Source organism: Myotis yumanensis, unplaced genomic scaffold, assembly GCF_028538775.1.
Source record: "Myotis yumanensis isolate MYYU_CA2020_CCGP unplaced genomic scaffold, mMyoYum1.0.hap1 SCAF_16, whole genome shotgun sequence".
Taxonomy (NCBI): domain Eukaryota; kingdom Metazoa; phylum Chordata; class Mammalia; order Chiroptera; family Vespertilionidae; genus Myotis; species Myotis yumanensis.
Window position 1 is genome coordinate 13,620,232 of NW_027223767.1, and position 14,925 is coordinate 13,635,156.

Genomic DNA, 14,925 nt, shown 5'->3' on the forward strand with positions numbered 1-14,925 from the left:
CTTCTGGAAAAAGCATGTGTGGGTGTCACTGATCTCATCAAACAAACAAACAAAATACCTCTCCCTATCAGTTGAATTGGGGCAGATTTTATTGGCAAAGATAGATATTTGCTAATATTGCTATAACATTCCCTAGTTGGAAACAGGTTTTGATTAAAAACAGACATTGGTTAAATATTCCTGCCATTTACACAGAAACTTTACTATGAAGGAGAAGACCATTAGTTGGATGGGGTTAGGGACAAATAGAATAGCCCCAGTACGTACAGGGGTCTTCATGGCTTCTCTTTCTGTGATAATTTCACCTGCTCCCAAACTATCAGTGAGAAGGGGAAACACCCTTGGGTCAACGCTATGGTGGTTTTGTGTTGTTGTTATTTTCCTTTTTATAAATCCTATTTCAGTTTCTTATGATTCTAACAGTGGACAGACTTCTCTACAGGAATTTTCTTGCAAACCTTATTTAGAAAGTGTGTTGCATTTGCTGGCAGAAACCATTAGCTATATTAATTGGAATCGGTTAGAATAGCCAGGATTGCATGTTCTAACAGTTAAATGCCTTTGTGAACCCATCAGGGTCATTGAGAAAATCTGGAACAATTGCTGGTTCCTCTCTTGCTGAGAGCAGCTTTTCTCCAAAGGGAACTGTTAGAATTCCTATTCTCATTTTTCTTTAAGTCAGTAGGAAGTGGTAGTGGAGGGGACTGAAGGGGAAGGAAGAAGGGATGGGAAAGTGCAAAGGATATAGTGGGGGAGCTAAAGAAAGCAGAAGAATGGGGTGGTGGCATTTATTAGCTTCACAAGAGTTCAGAGACAGTCTCTAAAATTTCTAATTCCTTAATTGTTTTTAAAAGAATTTATCTGTGCTTCTCCTTAGAATCTCCTGATTTCCAAATCAAGATATGCTTCCATTCATTCATTCAGTTTAATGTTAGACCTGGCATTTTTCTTATTTTTATTGCATGCCAAAAATTAATTTAGGCACACAAATAAAACTGCATTTTGGCCATTTGTAGGTGGATATTTTCTAGTTAAATCATAAAGCTGTACCGGTTAGCCTTACCCCACCCTGACCCCTCCTGACCTGGCAGTGAGTCCTGGCCCTTCCTGGCATCAAAGCCTGATTTCATTTCTGCACCACAGATGGGGTAACTGGAAGGATGGGATAATCCTGAATGTGGCTTCAGCCAATTTAGGTGACCTGCTAGATGAGAGGTTTCTGGAGGACAAGAGAACTGACTTTGAGATTTCACTGGCCAAGGGGTGAGAGCAGTGCCAGTTACCTATCTTCTTTTATCATGTTTCTTTCTTTTTCTTTTTTAATAAACCTGGAGGAGAGGGAGGTATTCTGGCCCAGGGGCTCCTATGGACTGAACAGGCGGGCTTAGCCCAAGGGGGGTGCTGATAGTTACAATGTGTGATTTTGAGACTAACTGTCAAACGCTTCTCTTATCTTTACCTGAAGGCTGGCCAAATTAGCCATCAAAGACTCTCTAAATGTTCTTGCTCCCTGGAATGATCTGGGTGACTTCAACAGGATCTTCTGGTGTGACCACAGCGAGCTGGCTGGTCAGTATCCCTATCCCAGAACTTCTCCCAGGACCCTTACCACCCAATCGAGGGAACCAGGGCTGGGAGACCTGAGGTCTGGGTCCCTCTGGTGGGCTGGGGGCAAGAGGGAATGGTTTGGTGGGGGTTAGAAGAACCAGGAGATCAGATCTCACAACCTGTTCCACAACTGCCACCCTCAGAGAAGGTGCGGGACTCCTGGAAGGAGGATGCCTTCTTTGGGTACCAGTTTCTCAATGGCATCAACCCCATGCTGCTAAGGCGCTCCAGTCGCCTTCCTGCCCACCTGGTGTTCCCTTCTGGGATGGAGGAGGTACGGGCCCAGCTGGAGAAGGAGCTGCAGGTATGGACATAATGGCCCAAAGGAGGCCACACAGTGAAATGGGAGTGTGGTCAGTGTTTATGCTGCTCTGGGCCCCACTATGAGCCCAATTTGCCCCCAAATGAAAGAGGGGATTCTATAGGGGGAATCTTGAGTGATCCTGGAGGTGTGCAACCGCATGGCCTTCCTCTTCGACTGAGAAAAGCATATTGTGGAGGAAGAGTGTGTGATGGGTGATAGATGCAATCAAAATGAAGAAATAACTGGGCCTTGGTGCTAAGGATTTGGGGGAGTGTGTAGCAAGAGAATGAGATCAGGGGTGGGCTTATTAATCAAGGGTCAACATGGATTAATTGATGAGTTGGGCAGAGGAAATTCATGGATTATAGGGTGAGACAGACTTGGGTTTGAACCCTGGCTGTGCTGTTTATAAACTGTGTGACTTCAGGCAAGTTACCTATCCTCTTTTATCATGTTTCCTTTTTTTATAAACCTGGAGTTAATTCAAGAGCTTGAAAGACTTATGTGAAGCCATAGCATGTGATTCATTGCCTGTACAAAGTAGGTGATGGGGATAAGTTAGTTTCCTTCTTGTTCTTCTTCCTTTGGGGAATCAGGGTGGGAAAAAGATGCCTTATACTGACAGCCCTCGCCCTCTGCCCCCATCCAGGGAGGCACGCTGTTTGAAGCCGACTTCTCCCTGCTGGATGGGATCGAAGCTAACGTCATCCTATGTAGCCAGCAATACCTGGCTGCCCCTCTGGTCATGCTCAAACTGCAGCCTGATGGGAAACTCTTGCCCATGGTTATTCAGGTGAGAGGACCCAGGATTTCTGTTCCCCCATTGTTGGCCCTCTCAGCTCAGCCCTTCACGGAAATTCACTGAGGATTCACTTGTGCTAAAGCACTGGAGGTGGCAGTAAAGGAGGCAATGGGCAAAGGCAGAAAGGTGCAGTCTAGCTGGAGAGAGAGACTGGGAAAATCTAAATATGCGCCAGTACCAAGGAAGTACCTGAGGATGGAAATAGTGTGGGAGGTGTCATGGGAGGTGGGGTGGGCATGAGCCTTGGCGAAGGAGCAGGACCTCCTCCCAGGGAAAGATGGTTGGGCAGAGAAGCTGAGGTGTGCAGAGTGTGAGAAGTTAGATTGTCAGTGGACAATTGGCTGGCGTGCTGGGGGGTAATGTGAGGTGAGAGGGCCCAGACTGTAGCGGGTGATGGATGCCAAATCAAGAAGTATGAACACAGGAAGCTGGTGTAGGCTGTTGTGAAACATGCTGGATCCAGAGATTAAGGTGACATGTTACAGCAATTGCCTAAGATGAGGATAATGGGCTCAGTTGTGGGGAATAGCTGTGGGGGTGCAGAGGAAAGCTAGATGGGCATGCAGAGGAAAATTAAAGGATTCAAGGAAAGAGAAAAGGAAGAGTTAGGCAAGACACCTGCAGAAATAGGACAAATAAAGGGTAAAAGATGCTCAGGTGGGCTTTTGTCTGGCCAGTTATGAGGTAACTAAAGGCCAGATGCACGAAATTATGCAAGAGTAGGCTTTTCTTCCCACGGCTGCCGGCAGCGGCTCCCTTCTGGCCCCCAGCATCTGGGCTTTCCTCCAGCCACCGGCAGGCACCCAGGACCCGGTTTCTCTTGCACCCCCTGTTTCGTCTGAAAGGTCATCCGGAAGGACGTCCAGTCTAATTAGTATATTATGCTTTTATTATTATAGATGAGGAGACACTCAAATTGTTACATGCCAGTGACTAGCTGAAAACTGGAGACTTAATCAGATGAATAGGGGTGGTGTTGAAAGATTAGAGAGAAGCTGAACTTTCTGAAAAAGTGTGGGATAAAGGAAGCAGAGGGTTTGAATCTTGTCGACACTGAGGGGAGTGAAAGGGCAAATGGAGGCCAGGAAGTCGGTAGAAGAGGAGCTTGTGCGGAAGGCCGGGCAGTGCAGCATGTACAATGTTAATGCACTGAGTGGTAGGAAAGTCAGGAGAAGGAATAGTGGCTGCTGGGAGTAGCAGCAGTGAGGTGGAGAAAGCTAAGCAAATTTGGGGAAGAAGGGAGGGGTTAAATAAGTAAAAGGGGGGGAATCTTTTGGCACCTGGCCACTCATCCTCTTGCCCCCACACTCTATCCTCTCTCCAGCTCCAATTGCCACGCACGGGATCCCCACCACCACCACTTTTCCTGCCCACGGACCCCCCGATGGCCTGGCTCCTGGCCAAATGCTGGGTCCGGAGCTCTGACTTCCAGCTTCACGAGCTTGTCTCTCATCTTCTGAGGGGACATTTGATGGCTGAGGTTATCGCTATGGCCACCATGAGATGCCTTCCATCGATACACCCTATCTTCAAGGTAATACCTTATCCCCTTCTCTCCTGCCTGCCTCTCTGCCCCATGGCACAGTCCTGCCTCTGGAGGCACCCTCTCTGTGGAGTCTCAGGATGTGGGGAAAAGCCAACCAATGAGAGACAAGGGAGCAAGAGAGTGAGGTGGCTTGCTCTGCATTTTCAACAGGTGACATCACCTCCCAAGGAGCTGGGAATGATTAATTGGCAAGGAGGGGGATGAGGGGGTGGGATATGAGAAGTGTTGCTCCTTTTATGTTTAAAACACAGATAGATGGACATACAGTATATAGACAGTGCACACAAATGACTGAGGATTCCATAGCAAAAGGGAAGACCAAGCAAATAACATAGAAGACTTTTCCAGCCAGTTTTGACCTGTTCTAAAATAGTAACACACAGGCCAGTTAGACATGCTCAGGTCCACAACAGTGGCCTGTTTTTTTGTTTTTTTTTAAACAGACAATTTGAACTGAGTATTTATCCATTAACTTTTCTTCTTGGGCGCCTCCAATGGGGCAAGAACCATTCTTTTTTTTTTCTTTTTATAAAATATTTTTATTGATTTCGGAGAGGAAGGGAGAGGGATAGAAACATCAATGATGAGAATCATTGATCAGCTGCCTCCTGCACGCCCCCTACTGGGGATAGAGCCTACAACCCTTGGCCAGAACCGAACCTGGGACTCTTCAGTCCATAGGCCGACGCTGTTGCAGTAAAGTGGAAAGAAGTTAACCAGAAGAGGACGCTCTGCCGGGAGAAGGCGTGAGCCTGCAAGCGGGCCGGGTCAGAACAAAGTCTTGCACGCGAGACTTATTGTTCGAGGCAGAACTTTCCTTGACGTGATGAATAGTCCATGAGGGCATAGAAAGTCCAGGGGAGGGTGCACTGCTGCCGGTGGAAAGAGTCTTTGTATAACATAGGAAATTAATAGTGTAATGTATAACTTAGCTTTGATGATTTCTTAAAGCATGTTTGTTAATCATTGTCACTTGCTGTACTCCATTGTTATTTGCTGTGCTCACCCCCAATAAAAGCCAAAAGGGATCAGAGGATCTTTGCTATTCGCCTGAGCGAGCGGTAGCCCTCTGCTTCTCCGTATCCTGTCGTCCGACTCATCTCTGCGCCTCCGTTCACCAAGAACATCAATATCTGGCACCCGAACAGGGACCAGGGGTGAGTCTAAGGGGCGTGGGACCGAAAGGGAGATGCCAGCGCCGAGTACGCGGAACTTTCGGCAATAGAAGCAGAGTATGGGGACTAGCCCGTCGATGCAGAATCAATATATAGCTGTCTTGAGATTATTGTTAAAGAGTTCAGGGGTAAAAGTGAAGAATGAGGCTTTAAAAAAAATTGTTTGAGGCAATTCAGCAGCACTGTTATTGGTTTAACCCAGAAGGAAAACAGCAGTTAAATCTTAAATTGTGGAAACAAGTTGGAAGGTCATTAAGGAGGGTTCACCAACAGGGAAATGCTATAGAGGCTGATGTATGGGCTGTTTTTAATTTAGTAACGTTAGCTTTACAGCCTTTTCAGTCTGATTCTGAAGATTGTAAAGAAATTCCTATGAAGTCACAAAGTGCTGCTCCAGGAACAGAATGTTTAAATCCTGAGCCTCTCCCTCCTGGGAAATCACTACCACCCGAGCCGCTCCCGTTAGAGGTCACTGAACCAAGGGAGTCAAATAAAGGACAGAAAGCTAGGGTTAAAAATGAAGTAGGGGGTTATGAAAGAATAACCTCAGCCAGCGATTCAGAGCTGGATGATTCATCTTCTGCTGGTTCGGAAGATGATCGATGCCCTCACCCTAAGTTAAGGAAAAGAAGAGTGGCGAGAAGGGAAACAGAGATGAAGAAAATTTTAGGAAGTTTAAAAGAATTATTACTTACAGTAGTAAGGAAAAGAAAGAGAATAAAAGCCCTCAGGAGTTGGCTGCACCGCCGCCGAAAAATGAAAGTAAAGCGGCACTAGCCATTAATCTGGAGTTAGCAGCTGAGCCTCCACCCACCTCCTGAGGACACAAAGAGCTGCTAATGCTCAATACCCTCAAAGGTTATATGTATTATTAATTATAATATTATATATAATTATATATGTTATTAATTTTTATATATTAATATAAAATTAATTTATACAGATTATAAATTAATTCCTTATACTTGGAATGCTATAGCTAAGGCAGTATTAGCCCCAGGGCAATATCTGAAATTTAAATCCTGGTGGTGGGAAGAAGCCAGGAGAGTGGCGATGATTAACGCCCAAGAAAACCCACCTAGATGTAATTTTGACCAGTTAACAAGAACTGGAACACATAGTAGCTTACAGCAACAGGTGCTGTTAGAGAATGCTGTTATTGCACAAATTAGAACTTGTTGCTTAAAGGCTTGGTCAAAAATAGAGGAGGCTAGCATCCCAGTCCAATCATTTTCTAAAGTTATATAAATAATATTAATATAATAATAATAATAATCTTATTAAAATCTTATATAAATAATTAATAATAATAATACTCTTCTTGCTGATGCATTAAAAACTGCAATTCCCATCCTGCTAAATGCTATGGATGTGGGAAAGTGGGACATATGAAAAAAAAAAATGGTCTGAAGGCAAAAGTCCCACAAGGGAAAGCTAAACATGCTCCTGGAGTTATTAATGCAAATTATGAAGGAGAAATATAAGTTATGATGTCTGCTTTTAGTATTATAAATATAAAGGCTGGAAAAAATGGCACAGTTATTATTACTTCCCTATAAACAAATAGGGCATACAGCACCAGTTAAGCAAACTAGAAGATTTAGTAGCACAGGAAAAAAGGTTTTTTAACATACAATTTTAGGAGGCCAAAGACCTCAATTTTTACAATTTATTCCCGGAGGGAATAAAAATTATCAACCTAGTGGATTCTAGGGCTGATGTAACTATAGTTTCTACTTTGCACTGGCCTCAATCTTGGCCGGTACGCAAGGTGAATGCAACTTTTACAGGTTGTAAACCTCACTGAAATTTTACAAAGCTCTAATGTACTTGAATATCAAGGGCCTGAAGGACAAAAAGGCAAAATACAGCCATATGTTGCCTCCATTCCACTATCTTTGTGGGGAAAAGATCTTTTACAACAATGGGGGGCTACAATTATTATACCTTCTTTACAGAAAGGTCATAGACAAATGATTTGTCAAGCTGGTGTTGGCATCACTGGCACCAGTGTTCAGGACCAAAATTTATAGAGGGGGCCACTTCAAAGCGCTTCGCCCTGCCTTTAAAATGGAAAACAACTGAACCGGTTTGGGTAGAGCAATGGCCCCCAACAAGAGAGAAGTTGGAAGTGCTCCAAATTATTATCAAAGAATAAATACAACTAGGGCATATAGAAGCCAGCTCTAGTCCATGGAATTCCCCTGTCTTTGTTATAAAAAAAAACCCAGATAAATGGAGAATGTTAACTGATTTAAGATGGATTAATGAGATTATTAAACCTATAGAACCTTTACAACCTGGAATTCCAAATCCAGCATTAAAGCCTTTGCTGTAATGGGCAAGCCCTGAGCCATTAAAACTGACAATGGTTCAGCATATTTATCAGGTAAGTGTCAACAATTTTTTCAACAATTTGATATTAAACATATTACAGGAATTCCTGGAAACAGTACAGGTCAAGCAATTATTAAACGACAGAATCGCACCCTTAAGGAAATGCTGCAAAAACAAAAAGGGGGAGAAGAGCTGGTATCAAGCCAGACTCCCAGACGAAGATTATTAAGAGCTCTATTTACTTTAAATTTTTTAAATTTGAATACAGATGCAGTGTCAGCTGCCGAAATGCATTGGGGACATAAAAAGAAGGTCCCGGTAGAACAACCTATTATGTATCAAGATGTCACTACTAATCAATGGTGCCCGACTACCGTTTTAAGGTGGGGTCGAGGCTATGCTTACGTTTCCACAGGAACTAAGAAGTTCTGGATTCCTGATAAAAGAATCAAGCTAAGGCATGGCGAGCAAGAGGAAGCGTGATGAGGCGGGACTAGAAGACCGGTTTGCACAGCTAACCATCCAGAGAGAACAAACAATTCGCACGCAGTTGCCTCGCACCCGAAACATTTCTCCACCTACATGGGGACAGGTGAAGTGCCTATGCCAGGAAGGGGAACGTCTTGTGACTGCCCATGGAAGGCCCTGTAACTAAAGACTCTAATTAGATACCTGGACTTTTTAAAGATCGTGGGCCTTTGAAACCAGATGAAAAAGGGTCCAGTCCAATGGAATCAAACTGCTGGAGAAATATCTTGTTTTAATTGTACTTTGTTAACCTGTGTAAATAACTCTGTACCTTTTCATCACAGTAGAGAGAGCTTGTATCTATTGCGGAAGGAATATTGAAGAGATCAAAAAGGTTTATTGGCATACTAATTGCTGCAATTCTAGGATTGATTGCTGTGACAGCAACTGCTGCAACAGCTGGGGTGGCATTGCAGCGATCAGTCCAAACTGCTACTTTTGTTCAGGAATGGCATAAAGATTCAGAACAATTATGGAATTCTCAACAGAAAATTGATAGTGAAATTAATGAACAAATAGCCGATCTTGAACAAACAGTAGCTTTATTAGGGGACCAAATTGTGAGCCTGCAAAAGCGATTACAGTTAAAATGTGATTGGAACCATACTGGTCTGTGTATCACCCCTGTGCCTTACAATGAGACAGCTTTTCCTTGGGATAAGGTTAAGAAACACTTATTGAATCATGGCAATTTAACACAAGAAATTCTTGATCTTCAAGATCATATTCACACAACATTTCAAAAAAAAATTAGAGGAGGTAACCGAACAGCAAATTTTACAAGGTCTTATAAATGAGATACAGAATATGAATCCTATTCCACATATTCAAGCATTAATGAAAACCTCCTCAGGGTTATTATTGCTAGTATTGATACTTTGCTTTGTTCTATATTAAGTCTGCAGAAGATCCCGTAAAGCCGCAGCAGTGAACAATTAACACAATGCTATTTTTTATGTCATGAACCTGAAGCAAAACAAAAAAGGGGGAAAATGTTGCGGTAAAGTGGAAAGAAGTTAACTAGAAGAGGACGCTCTGCCGGGAGAAGGCGTGAGCCTGCAAGCGGGCCGGGTCAGAACAAAGTCTTGCACGCGAGACTTATTGTTCCGAGGCAGAACTTTCCTTGACGTGATGAATAGTCCATGAGGGCATAGAAAGTTCAGGGGAGGGTGCACTGCTGCAGGTGGAAAGAATCTTTATATAATATAGGAAATTAATAGTGTAATGTATAACTTAGCTTTGATAATTTCTTTTTTTTTTTTTTTTTTTTTATTTATTTTTTTTTTTTTTAAATTAAATCTTTATTGTTCAGATTATTACATTTGTTCCTCTTTTTTCCCCCCATAACTCCCCTCCTTCCAGCTCCCACCCCACCCTCCACCCTCACTCCCCACCCACTGTGTTCATCCATAGGTGCATGATTTTTGTCCAGTCACTTCCCGCATCTCCCACACCCCTTTTTCCCCCAAGAATAGTCAGTCTATTCCCTTTCTATGTCCCTGATTCTATTATAATCACCAGTTCATTCTGTACATCAGGTTATTTATTCACTTGATTCTTAGATTCATTTGTTGATAGATGCATGTTTGTTGTTCATAATTTGTATCTTTACCTTTTTCTTCTTCTTCCTCTTCTTAAAGGATACCTTTCAGCATTTCATATAATACTGGTTTGGCGGTGATGAACTCCTTTAGCTTTTCCTTATCTGTGAAGCTCTTTATCTGACCTTCAATTCTGAATGATAGCTTTGCTGGATAAAGTAATCTTGGTTGTAGGTTCTTGGTATTCAGCACTTTGAATATTTCTTGCCATTCCCTTCTGGCCTGCAAAGTTTCTGTTGAGAAATCAGCTGACAGTCGTATGGGTATTCCCTTGTAGGTAATTGAGCCTCTTTCTCTTGCTGCTTTTAAGATTTTCTCTTTGTCTTTTGCTCTTGGCATTTTAATGATGATGTGTCTTGGTGTGGTCCTCTTTGGATTCCTTTTGTTTGGGGTTCTCTGCGCTTCTTGGACCTGTAAGTCCATTTCTTTCACCAGGTGGGGGAAGTTTTCTGCCATTATTTCTTGAAATAGGTTTTCAATATCTTGCTGTCTCTCATCTTCTGGGACTCCAATGACTCTGATATTAGACCGCTTAAAACTGTCCCTGAGGCTCCTTACACTATCTTCACACTTTCGGATTCTTTTTTCATTTTGCATTTCCAATTGGGTGTTTTTTGTCGAATCTTTTGTTTGATTATTGTACTCCTCTGGTCTGCTATTGGGTATAATATTCTTTATTTCAGTCCGTGTATGCTTACTTTCTAATTTCTTTATCGTAGCATCGAGGGTCTCATTAGTTTTCGTGAGGCTCTGCACAAATTTATGGCAAGCCCTCAAAATTGCGATTCTTAGCTCCATATCCTCCATTTCTGTCATGTTTTTTTGTCTCCGCATCTTTTATGCTTTCTTGGTGCACCCCCTTGTGGTCTCTGTGCGCAGTCTTGTTCTAGCCAAGCCTTAATTGTTGTAGTTAACACTAGAGGGATTTGACCCCCAGGTCGACTGGCTGTGGAAATCAGCTGTGTGGAAAACGTCTGCCTTCTGGGGAGGTGCTAGTCCAGCCTTTGCCTGAGGCGATCGGCAAATGGCTGTGCGCAGGCTTTGGGCGGGGCGGGATCAACAGGGCGGGCGGAGGGAGCAGTTATGGCCACGCTCAGTCCCGTTCCCAGAGGCTCTGCTTCTCAGAACCCCAGCAGCCGCTGCAAACCTCGGAGAGAAAGCTGCCCTCAGGTTCCAACTGATGCCGGATAATCCCGCTTCTCCCGTTTGAGTCTGGGTCCCTAGAGACTCGCCCGGATCTGGAGCCCAGAGTCTGAGACTCACTCCCGACAGAAAACGACAACCGCGCCCTCAGCCACCAGCCCGCTTTGCGCGCGCACCTCGGTACCTTTGTATTTTCCACACTGCGCCGCCTCTGAGCCTCGATTTGCTGTTCTCTTTCCTTCTAGTTGTAGAGTCTCTCTTCAGCCAGCCTTCCTGTGGTTCTGGGTGATGTCCGTTCAGTCTTTTAGTTGTATTTTTGAAATGGTTGTTTGCGGCAGTGGTCTCCGGTGTTTACCTACGCCGCCATCTTGGTCTCCCCAGCCAGTTTCTGATAATTTCTTAAAGCATGTTTGTTAATCATTGTCACTTGCTGTACTCCATTGTTATTTGCTATGCTCACCCCCAATAAAAGCCAAAAGGGATCAGAGGATCTTTGCTATTCGCCTGAGCGAGCGGTAGCCCTCTGCTTCTCCGTATCCTGTCGTCCGACGCATCTCTGCGCCTCCGTTCACCAAGAACATCAATAGACGCTCTATCCACTGAGCCAAACCAGCTAGGGCACAAGAACCATTGTAGATGATTGTGCTAAGCCAGACAGAGGTCCTGATCTTTGGGGATTTTCATTTCCATTTCGGGCTACCAGACAATAAAGACTGTATTATGACAGATCAGCGGTGATAAGTACAATGCAGAGAATCCAAGCAGAGCAATGGGATGTGGAGGTCAGACTGAGTGGCCAGGAAAGGCTCCCTTGTTGAGATGACATAGAGAATGAGGCTCTGAGGAGCCGGCCTTGAGATGATCAAGGTGCACACTCTTCTGGGCAGAGGGAACAGCTGAGAACAGTGCAGCGGTGCCAAGGCAGGAGCAAGCATGGCCTGTTTGAAGAACGGAAAGGTGAGTGTAATGGAGAAAAGGAGAAGGGAGGAGAGGAAGTTCTGCAGGTAGGCGGGGTAGAGCATGCATTCCAATGGAGGCAATTAGACTCTGCCCAGGGGAGTAAAAGTGGGTCCCAGAACCATGGAAAACTTCTAGGGTGCAAAAACTTAGAATATTTTATGTATAAAGCACATATATACAGCTCTAGCCAGTTTCGCTCAGTGGATAGAGCATTGGCCTATGCACTAAAGGGTCCCAGGTTCATTCATTCTGGTTAAGGGCACATGTCCGGGTTGCGGGCTCAATCCCCAGTAGGGGGCGTTCAGGAGGCAGCCGATCAATGATTCTTTCTCATCATTGATGTTTCTATCTCTCTCTCCCTCTCCCTTCCTCTCCGAAGTCAATAAAAAAATAAAAAAAGCACACACACATATATAGTACATAACAGATACAGTATAGTGTAGCATTGAAATTTCATGGGTGGGGAGAGGAAACACTGTCTGAAGAGGTTCTGTAGAGAAGTGATAATGAATAAAGGTTGAGAAACATTGAACTTGAACAGTCTTATATGAAAAGAAAAGGAGAATTATCATACAGCCTCAAGTCAATGGTTTGTGGAATGAATTACAATTTGACTGAACACTCTTGGTGTCGAGGGACCACTGAACTTCATGTCTCTGCTTTTCCTGAAGACTGGGCACCTTTCCTGTTCTTCAGCTCCAATTTCCCGCAGGGACTTGCTGCAGGTCTCTCCTGACTAGTTCTTCCCCGCTCTCTTCCTCCAGCTGATAATCCCCCACCTGCGATACACCGGGAAATTAATGTGCGGGCCAGGAATGGGCTGGTCTCCGAAATGGGCATTTTTGACCAGGTATGCAGAGAGAAGGGGGCTCCTGGAGCTCATACTCCCTCTGGCTCTGGCCTCTGGCAGGTGGAGTTGCCTGACCCTGCCCATCTCAGGTGGTGAGCACCGGTAGGGGAGGCCACGTGGAGCTGCTTAAGTGCGCTAGAAACTCTTTAACCTATAGATCATTCTGTCCCCCTGATGACCTGACTGACCGGGGGCTTCTGGGAGTCAAGTCTTCTTACTATGCTCAGGATGCTCTGCGGCTGTGGGATATCATCTATCGGTGAGGCAAGGACAAGGCAGGGCTTGGGTGGAGGGTGGGCGGTCAGGGAGTGGTTTGAGAGAACAGGTGATCTGTGTTGGAGGGCTGGGTGCCCTGACCTGGCCATGTGGGCAAGGAGCAGAGGGCCTGGAGCTCCCTGTCAGCTTCAGCTCTCTTGGCCCAACCCCTTGGCTGACAGCTATGTGGAGAGAATTGTGAGTCTTCACTATAAGACGGACAAAGCAGTGAAAGAGGACCTTGAACTGCAGACCTGGTGTCGAGAGATCACTGAGATTGGCCTGCTAGGGGCCCAGGACCAAGGTGAGTTGAGCCCCTCCGCCGAGACCTCCAGTGTGGAAGATTCCTCCTGGGAACATCCCCAGAACCCTCCCTGCTCCTATGAAACTGTCCAGAAGCATGTCCAACCCCTATAAAAATGCCCATGGCCTTTTCAGATTCTTATGCAAGAAGAATCCCTCTAGGTCCCAGAGGCAGTGGGACCAGTAGTTGCTCATAAATGCTTAACCACTGGCTCTCTGGGGAAAAAAAAAGCCCTAATTTTTAGCGTTTGCCCATTTCCTTGGTGTAAATATTTTCACTGTAGCTACTGTTGTGATGTCAACCAGCTTGCTAAATACCACAACATTGAACATAACTGACACGTGTGAACCAGTGTGAGCCATAACAGTACCTCATTGAGTAGGAACTGCCCAGGAGATGTCCCCGTTTCTCCCACCACAACTCATGCTCATGTCAGTTCCCACAATAGTTCCTCAGAGTCCTTGACACCCTTTCTTCCCTCTCGTATTCTCCCTGCTCAGCCTCTCTGAGCTCTGTTTCTGTTCCTGGCCTCCCAGCTTCTAACTCTCCTTGCCTCTTGCAGGATTTCCCATGTCCTTAGAGTCCCGGGACCAGCTTTGCCACTTTGTCACCATGTGCATCTTCACCTGCACTGGCCAGCATGCCTCTGTCCAACCCGGGCCAGGTACTTGTTATAGGGAGGCAGTGGGCATTTGCACCTGGAGTGGGGGCGGGGGTGGGAGCTGTGTGCAGGTGGCTAAGGGGTTTTTATGCTTAGCAGACTTTGATTCTGGATATCTGCCCCTTCTTAGCTGGAATGGTATGCTTGGGTCCCTAATGCACCCTGCACAATGCGGCAGCCCCCACCGACCACCAAGGATGTGACACTGGAGATGGTGATGGCAACCTGCCCAACTTTCATCAGGCTTCTCTCCAGATGTCCATTACCTGGCAACTGGGCAGACCTCAGTCCGTTAGTGTGAGAGCCGGGTGGCCTGGTCCCTGAGGAAGGGGGCAGCTGTGGGGAGGTGTGGCGCTGCAAACTGGCGTTCATAAGGCTCTCAGCGGCTTTTCTCTCTCCATCTCAGGTGGCTCTGGGCCAGCATGAGGAGGAGTATTTTTCAGGCCTTGAGCCCAAAGCTGTGCTGAAGAAGTTCAGGGAGGAGCTGGCTGCCCTGGATAAGGAAATTGAGATCCGGAATGCAAACCTCTATATGCCCTACGAGTACCTGCGACCCAGCAGAGTGGAAAACAGTGTGGCCATATGAGCACCCCCGGCCTGTGGTTGTTTCAGCATCACTTCCCCCAACCCACAGCCCCATCCCTTAGAACAGTGGTTCTCAACCTGGGGGTCGGGACCCCTTTGGCGGTCAAACAACCCTTTCACAGGGTTCGCCTGAGACCATCCTGTATATCAGATATTTGCATTATGATTCATAACAGTAGCAACATTACAGTTATGAAGTAGCAACAAAAATAATTTTAGGTTGGGTCACAACATGAGGAACTGTATTTAAAGGGCCAGAAGGTTGA

The 14,925-nt window shown here is 45.4% G+C and overlaps 1 pseudogene; it reads left to right on the forward strand.

The window, feature by feature from the left end:
• The first annotated feature begins 205 nt into the window (after window positions 1-205).
• Window positions 206-14,660, forward strand: LOC138994661 (polyunsaturated fatty acid lipoxygenase ALOX15-like; annotated as a pseudogene).
• Window positions 14,661-14,925: the final 265 nt, after the last annotated feature.